We start from the raw sequence: 7,118 nt of genomic DNA, 5'->3' as shown, positions 1-7,118 counted from the left end.
AGGCATGGCGAGCCGTGAGAAGGGATTTCCCTTCTTTCCCTCCACCCCCGCTTCTTTTGGGGACAATGGTTCGCTCCGGCTCCTCCTGCCTGGGGCGGAGCTCTCGCTGGCGAAGCGGAGTGATGTCATAGACATTGGAGGTTGGGGAGGGCGCCTCTGCTTCGAAGGTGCTCCGAGGGACGTCAGAGTAGCTGCTCCCCCCCCCCCGGTCCCATGTGCTGGGGGGGGAGCACGAGACAAAACAATTAGCAATTGTTTTAATTAGCAGTGAAATAATAACTAATAAAATATTTAATTATCACAGTGCGTGGGGTGCATGGGATATTATTGTTGCAATTAATGGTCATAAATTAATAGAATACTTAATAATCACAGTAATTTTTGCAATAGTTATCACAGTGCATGGGGTGCATAGGATATTGTTATAATTAATAATAGAATAAGCAAAAAGAAATAATAAATAATAATCACAGTAATTATTACAATAATTATCACAGTGCTTAGGGTGCATAGGATATTATTGTTACAATTAATGGTCATGAAGTAATAAAATAATCACAGTAATTATTGCAATAATTATCACAGTGCATAGGGTGCATAGGATATTGTTACAATTAATAATAATAAAATAATTCATAATCACAGTAATTATTACAATAATTATCACAGTGTGTAGGGTGTATGCAGGATCAAGCCATACGTACACGAGCCATAATTATTAAAGCAAAATGCTTGTGTATGGCTTGATCCTCTACACCTTATGCATTCTGTCTAAAGGAAGGGTAAATAGTATTACAGTTGTAAGGGAGGGGGGCAGAATCCCGGCTACAACCTTGTTCTTTTCCACTAGCACCCCCAGCCCAAACCCACTCCCTCAGGCGAAGGAAGTCAAAGGCAAGACCTCCGGCCTGAGAGCTGCTGTCTGTTGGAATACAGAAGTCGTTCTGACTTAGGAAATCCGTGTAAGGATATCCGTGCTTATAATCTTGGTTTAGCCTCCATCGACTGGGGTTTTGAACTGTGCATTTGGGAGCATGGCTAGAGATGCCATTGTGAAGAAGTGCTGATGGAAAATATATGCAAGTTGGAAGAATGGCTTAGTTTTACAGAAGAAGTATATCAACAACTGTGAAGGAGGTGGAAATGTGGCAGGTGTCAGCAATGGGAAAAGTTGCGCCCACATTTTTGTGATTTCCATACTGCTGACACAGTTGTTGTAAGGAAAACAATCGCCAGGACTGGAATGTATTCAGATATGTAATATATGAAAGGTACCAGGATCCTGCCGCCCTTTGCATCTGGTACCTCTGACTCTGCTGTGGCAGAGTATTAGCCAATGTACTTTCGTTTAGTTACTATGGGGTTGTGGGTTCAGATCCTACCTTCAGGTAAGCAAGGATCTGTCCCTTTTTCTTTTATACAATTTTATTAATTTTTAATATTTATGCCTCGCCTTTCAAGCAAATTCTTACAGTAGGTAGCAATAATACACTACCCAAACTCACACATCCCTGCAGCCCTTAGTTCTCTGGCTGATGGATGGAGCCATAATAGGGTTCTCTTTAGTTCTGCTGTCTTGAATATTCTTTCTGGCAGGGAAAGGGAAGAAAGTGCCCTGGAACTGTTCCTTCTCCGGCTGATTGGAAGGAGAACAGCTATTCGCCATGATGGCTAAAACTGAACTTAAATGTACAGAAGTTTATCTTGGAATACCAGAGGCTGAGAGAAAAAATGAGGAACGGCATATCATTTTCACATTCTGCTTTGTTGGGCTGCTGTTTGATTGCTTTTGGAAACAGAATTCTTGATTAGCTGGACTTTGGTGAAGATAATTATTATAGATCAGTGGTTCCCCCAGAATTTTTCCTTCTGGACCACTTGAAGATCGGTGAGGGACCTTCGTTGAACACTTCTTTTTCTTTTGGCCTGTTGTGGCAATTAAAAATCAATAGGCATATTTAACGCAATGAATGTGCCATCTCCACAAATCCAGACACACTACATACCACCTAAATGAAACAATTTGAGAACCCTGTATAAATCTTGTGTTCAAGTCGACCTGGAGTCAAATCCCTGCTCAAAGAGGAAGCTCATTCTCAGTTTTAGCTAGCTTCGCGGGCTTGTTGTGAAGCCAAAACGCTGTTCTGGGTTCATTGATAGAAGGGTGAAATAAAATGGAATGAGCAAATTATTCCCTCAAAAGTAATAGTATCCAGTGTTGCCACTGAGCATATGTGGGAACCGCTTCAACTTTCTGCATGAAATCTCATGAGTGAGTCTGCTGGGTGCAGCTGCCATTATGTGCCAGATTAAATTTTAAATGCTATTTTGAACACATTACAAATTGCAAAGCCATAGGTTTGTGCTGGCATGTTTAAAAAACCTACACATAGCCATGTGCAGCTGAACATTGGCATGAGTTGGCACTTAATTTAATGGTGGCCCTGCACCCTGAGTGATACTGTGAGCTGTCCCCAAAACTCACAGGTCTTGCAGGATGGAGCAACAAGTAGCTAATTTCTTAACTAGTGTGATTTAAGTAGTTAAAAAGAGTGTTGGACTAGGGTTAGGAAGACATGAGGTGACCCCAGGGCAGTCTCCATCTACCAGCATAATGTACCTCAGTATGTTGTTGCAAATATAAAAGGAGCGGAGAAGGGAAGAACTTTGTCTGGTGCTCCGAGCTCCTTGAAGAATGGGAGGGATAAACATATAATAAATGAATTAAATACATTTCTAAAAAGGGAGGTATTGCTATCAGGACTCAAACCTATGTAGAAACATGTCTTTCCAAACCACATGCCCCCCAATAGTTTATAGATACTTAAGACATGAGGAAATTGCCTGCCTCATTTCATTAACCAGTTGAAACCCTTTGTGCTCCTCTGACTTTTAAAGATAAAAAGACAACAATCAATAGTTTCTGCTGAAGAACAATGCTTAGAAACAAAGTACTATATTCAGCTTTGAATAATAAAGCAAATTGTCTTTCTCCTGAGCGAATTCAAATGTAGATTAAAAAGAGAACAGATATAATAGTACTCACTTAACTGCTTTTCAGTTTTACTGATGCTCTTGCCTGGAGGCAAAACCTTGTTAATTTGAACAAATAGTTTTGGGAAAAGTCAGTAGATGCTGTTGTTGTTAAAAAAACAATACTACTGATGCAGCAAGGTTTGGAATGTATTGTATTCTAAAATACTGTGCCAACAAAAGTAGGGTTGTATAGCAGCTTTGATTAAACAAGATCCTCCTTGCATTTTTCTATTCTTATTTACATCTACCCTAAGTCTTGAATGCTTCCTCCATCTGCTTCTACTGCACTGTCACCAACATGGGAATAGTTGAGAGGAAAAGGATGTTGAAAGCAAAATTGAACTGATCAGTGTCTGAGTGATCATGTTGTTTTTATAGAACAAGAAACAAAATTATGTACTTTGACATATTACTGATAAGAATGGAAGCTTTTGTGTCATATAGAACTCTTGTCAGGTTGAATGTAGAGAATAAAAAAAACTTAAGAGTCTGTGGATTGTTATCAAATAATCTTATGCCATTTTAAATTTGCTAATTTTTAAGATGCCAAAATTCTCTTTTTGCTTCAACTGTTTAACATGACTACTCCCTGGGAAATTGTTACATGAGAATAAAAAAATGATACCTGTATTACTTATATCCATAGATAAAAGTGCAAATCATACTGACGATCATACAGTTGAAATCAAAATTATTCAACCTCCATTGCAAATCAGGCTTATTATCAAAATTAACAGACTTTTAGCTGTTTGCAATGAGCAAATCAAACAAAAGCAACTTAAATAGCTCAATACAGCAGATGCTTCAAGTGGTTCCCCCTATTTCAGCTGAAATTGCAACTTATACTGGCTTCTCCAGTCTATTATTCAACCCCCTGAATAGAATCCCTCACAACAGCACAAAAAAAGTGTTGTCTCAAGCACACCTGATACAACTAATCAAAATTTTTTTGGGGGAGGTGAAGGGACCTTGGCCCTTAGGAGTTGGTTCCCATACATGGAAAATCTGACCCAAGGGAATGCAGCCATCAGGATGAAAAATGACCCCCCACTATGGATTGAATGAGTGAAACTTTATTTGCGTCAGCCATAGGCCATAGCAACAAAAGAACATTGCAATATACACAGAACAGAAATAAAAAGCTGATTCAATAAAACACAGTCAAATAGTGGATCTTATTCTGATTGCCCCAGCTAAAAACCCTTCAACCTCTGCTGTCACCTGCTCATCTTGATCTGCCAAGAGAAAGGACACTGTGGCAGTGGTTGGGCGACCCGGAATAGACCATAAAAGAGGGGTGATGATCTCATTCCTCAAGTCTTTATAAAGAGTGCAAGTCAAAAGTGCATGCACCACCGATTCAGTGCTGCCATCTCCACAGGGACATAAACGTTTTTCGTGTGGAATCTGTTGCAATCGTCCCTCAAGTACAGCCGAGGGAATACATTCAATCTTGTGAGAGTAAAAGTGCGTCTATATTTTGGAATTGCTAGGTTATGCAGATAGGATGCCAGAGAATCAAAATGGGAAGGTGGATTTATGGCATGCCTTTTTCTGATGTCATTATAAATAAGGAGTGAGCTGTACATAGCAAACAAGCAAAGGGCAAATGGCTGCTGAGCTGCACCCACCATTGTGAGGCCTGAGGAGGTGATGATCATGATGCCTCTCCAGCTGGTGTTATTGGCTGTGGACGCCCTGTGATGTCACATAAGCACATGGCAGCTCAGTGGATATACAAAAGCGGCCCAAGGGGAAAGCCCAAGGCAAAGCTTGAAAAGGACACTGTGGACAACAGTTGTGTTATTCAGTACTTGGTGATCTCCTTCCGCATGGAGGCGAAGTGGCAAATGGAAGGAGGCCATCATCCGTCAATGAGATGCTGTGGAGCAATGAGAAGGCAAGTGTACTTGCTGAGCAGGACCGCGGCTTGAAAGCGGCAGATATCCATGGTTGGAAGCTGGCAATGGAGATGGCAGAAGCTGTGATTAGTATGTGGAAGCCCGGGATGCTGCAGGGCTGAAGTTTGTGCACGTAAGCTGGTTGAAATTCACATTCAGAAGGTCATTGACAAAAGCTGTGTGGATATTTGTGGGCTGATGCTGGGGTAAGTATGAATGGAGAGTGTGGACATAGGTCACCCACTAGACATGGTATGCCTGGGAATTGCATGTTCAGATAGCAGTGTAGGCTGCCCTCCAGGCTCTGGGCGAATGAACCAGTAGATATTCATGGGTGGAAGCCAGCGGAGGTTGGCAGGCTGGCCAACGGAGGTGGTTGGATGATAACTGTTGAACAAGGGTCATTCCCCTCACCGTATCTGTGTTTGTCTTTCATGGATGTCACAAGCCAACGAGGCTTTCCCCGAAAGCAGCAATGAAGGGGACAGCAGAGCTTAAGCAAGCCATCTTCTACTTCTAAATCAAGGTATTTCTAAATACATCTAAGTAGCGTTCATGACATCCCCCTTTCCAATACCAGGATGGGAGGCTGTGCAGATGCATCCCTAAGCAGTTGCCATGGGCTACAAACTTCCTGTGATGTCACAAATGGACAGGGTGGCTGAGGGCAAGAGGTAGTTACTAGTGGGAGGTGGCTGGAAGAAGTGAGAAACCCCAGTAGATGGTTCAGGGGAAGTTGGGGTAGGTAGGCAGGGCCAGCTGGATATGCAGAAGTTGAATATGGGCTGACTCCCTTCTGCCTACTTGCGTTGCCAACGTTTTGTTCTCTCAGGGCTCCTGTACCTGTCTCACCTAGATCGCTGTAAAACAAGGAAAAAACACAGGATTTTGGCCCCAGTAAACAGAAGAAAGTCTTACATTTGACACACGTCACTATTCTAAGGGGCAGGATTTGGCTTCTTTTGGAAGGAGGTCACCTGTAAGCTTATTGTAATTCCCTAATATTTGCTCTTCCTTAAAAATATATACACCTTGACTGTTCAATGCAATTCTGTCTTTTTCACACAGAAGCTTGCCTTCTCTCCCAACTAAGGAGGGTATTATTATCATAATACTTTATATCTTTCTGTTCCGGCAAAATATAATAATCTAAAAGCACAATACTCAGCACATGATGCTGACACAAAAACTTTGCACATACACTTTGTAAAAGAACAAAATTTTACTACCTGAAAGGTAGGTTAAACCAAGAGCCTGTGAGATTCACAACTGAATGGACATTAAACTCACTACTCGCTAGTCGAAGGCTCTTAACAATATGTAGAATCTCATTCCTTTACACTCAGTGCTGAACACTGTGACGCAACTTGCAAATTGTAGTCACAATGATTTGCTAAACAATACGTTTTCTATTTTATCTGTGGAGGTATGTTACCAATCAAATGAAAGACCGATTTGGATGGAAAGTACCCTCAATATAAAGAGAACCTGAATGTCCCTAGGTAAAAATCTAGTGCTGTTGCCAGTAATTATTCCCAAACGTTTTTTAAACCCCCATGGTCCCAATTCGCCAACCTCAGACATGCACTAACGGTAATGTTGTTGGAACAACCTCATAGAATGCTTAATTCCAACACAAAATATAACAATTGCCAAGTCATTTGAGAGAATCAAAGCAACATAAAACAATGCAAGCATTTAGGAAATTACACATCTAAAAGCTCAGCGAAATTCCAAAGCGAGAAAGGAAACTCTCAGATCTTTGCTTAAATCTTCTAAAAACAATTTCATAGCTGCTTTCTCAAACGCAGCTCCAATAACCAGTACGGAATGCCATTTATTCGCGCAAAATGCTCTGCACAACTGCCAGCAAACTAATATATTCTATAAAATTATTATTTAAAAATGTATGCAGAAATAGCCGTGTGCACCTTGGCAAGAGCCCCAGCCCTTTAACGGTTCCTGCATTTCTGCAGAGCGCCAAAAACGGCGGGAAATAAAATGGGGAAAAACCTTGCCTGGCGTCCCCCCCCCCGCGCGCATGCTCCTTTGCAACATCCGAAGCCGAGCCGGGAAGAGCCGCCTGCTCTCTTGCCCCTTCGGAAGACGTCGCGTCACAATCGCCGGCTTCTCCAATGGGAAGCCGCGTTCCGAGGCCGGAAGGCGGGGAGAAGCGGGTGG

At 41.8% G+C, this 7,118-nt stretch overlaps 1 long non-coding RNA gene across 1 annotated transcript; it reads right to left on the bottom strand.

Moving 5' to 3' along the window:
- Window positions 1–4,093: 4,093 nt before the first annotated feature.
- On the bottom strand, window positions 4,094–7,027 carry LOC310696613. Its single transcript, XR_014520641.1, has 2 exons — window positions 6,869–7,027; window positions 4,094–5,797 (listed from the first exon to the last, which is right to left on the bottom strand). It is a non-coding gene; the product is annotated as an uncharacterized lncRNA (long non-coding RNA).
- Between the last annotated feature and the right edge of the window lie 91 nt (window positions 7,028–7,118).

Source organism: Podarcis liolepis (assembly GCF_965112155.1).
Source record: "Podarcis liolepis genome assembly, chromosome: 17".
NCBI lineage: Eukaryota > Metazoa > Chordata > Lepidosauria > Squamata > Lacertidae > Podarcis > Podarcis liolepis.
The sequence above is the reverse complement of the archived record's forward strand: the minus strand, read 5'-3'. Positions and strand labels throughout refer to the sequence as shown.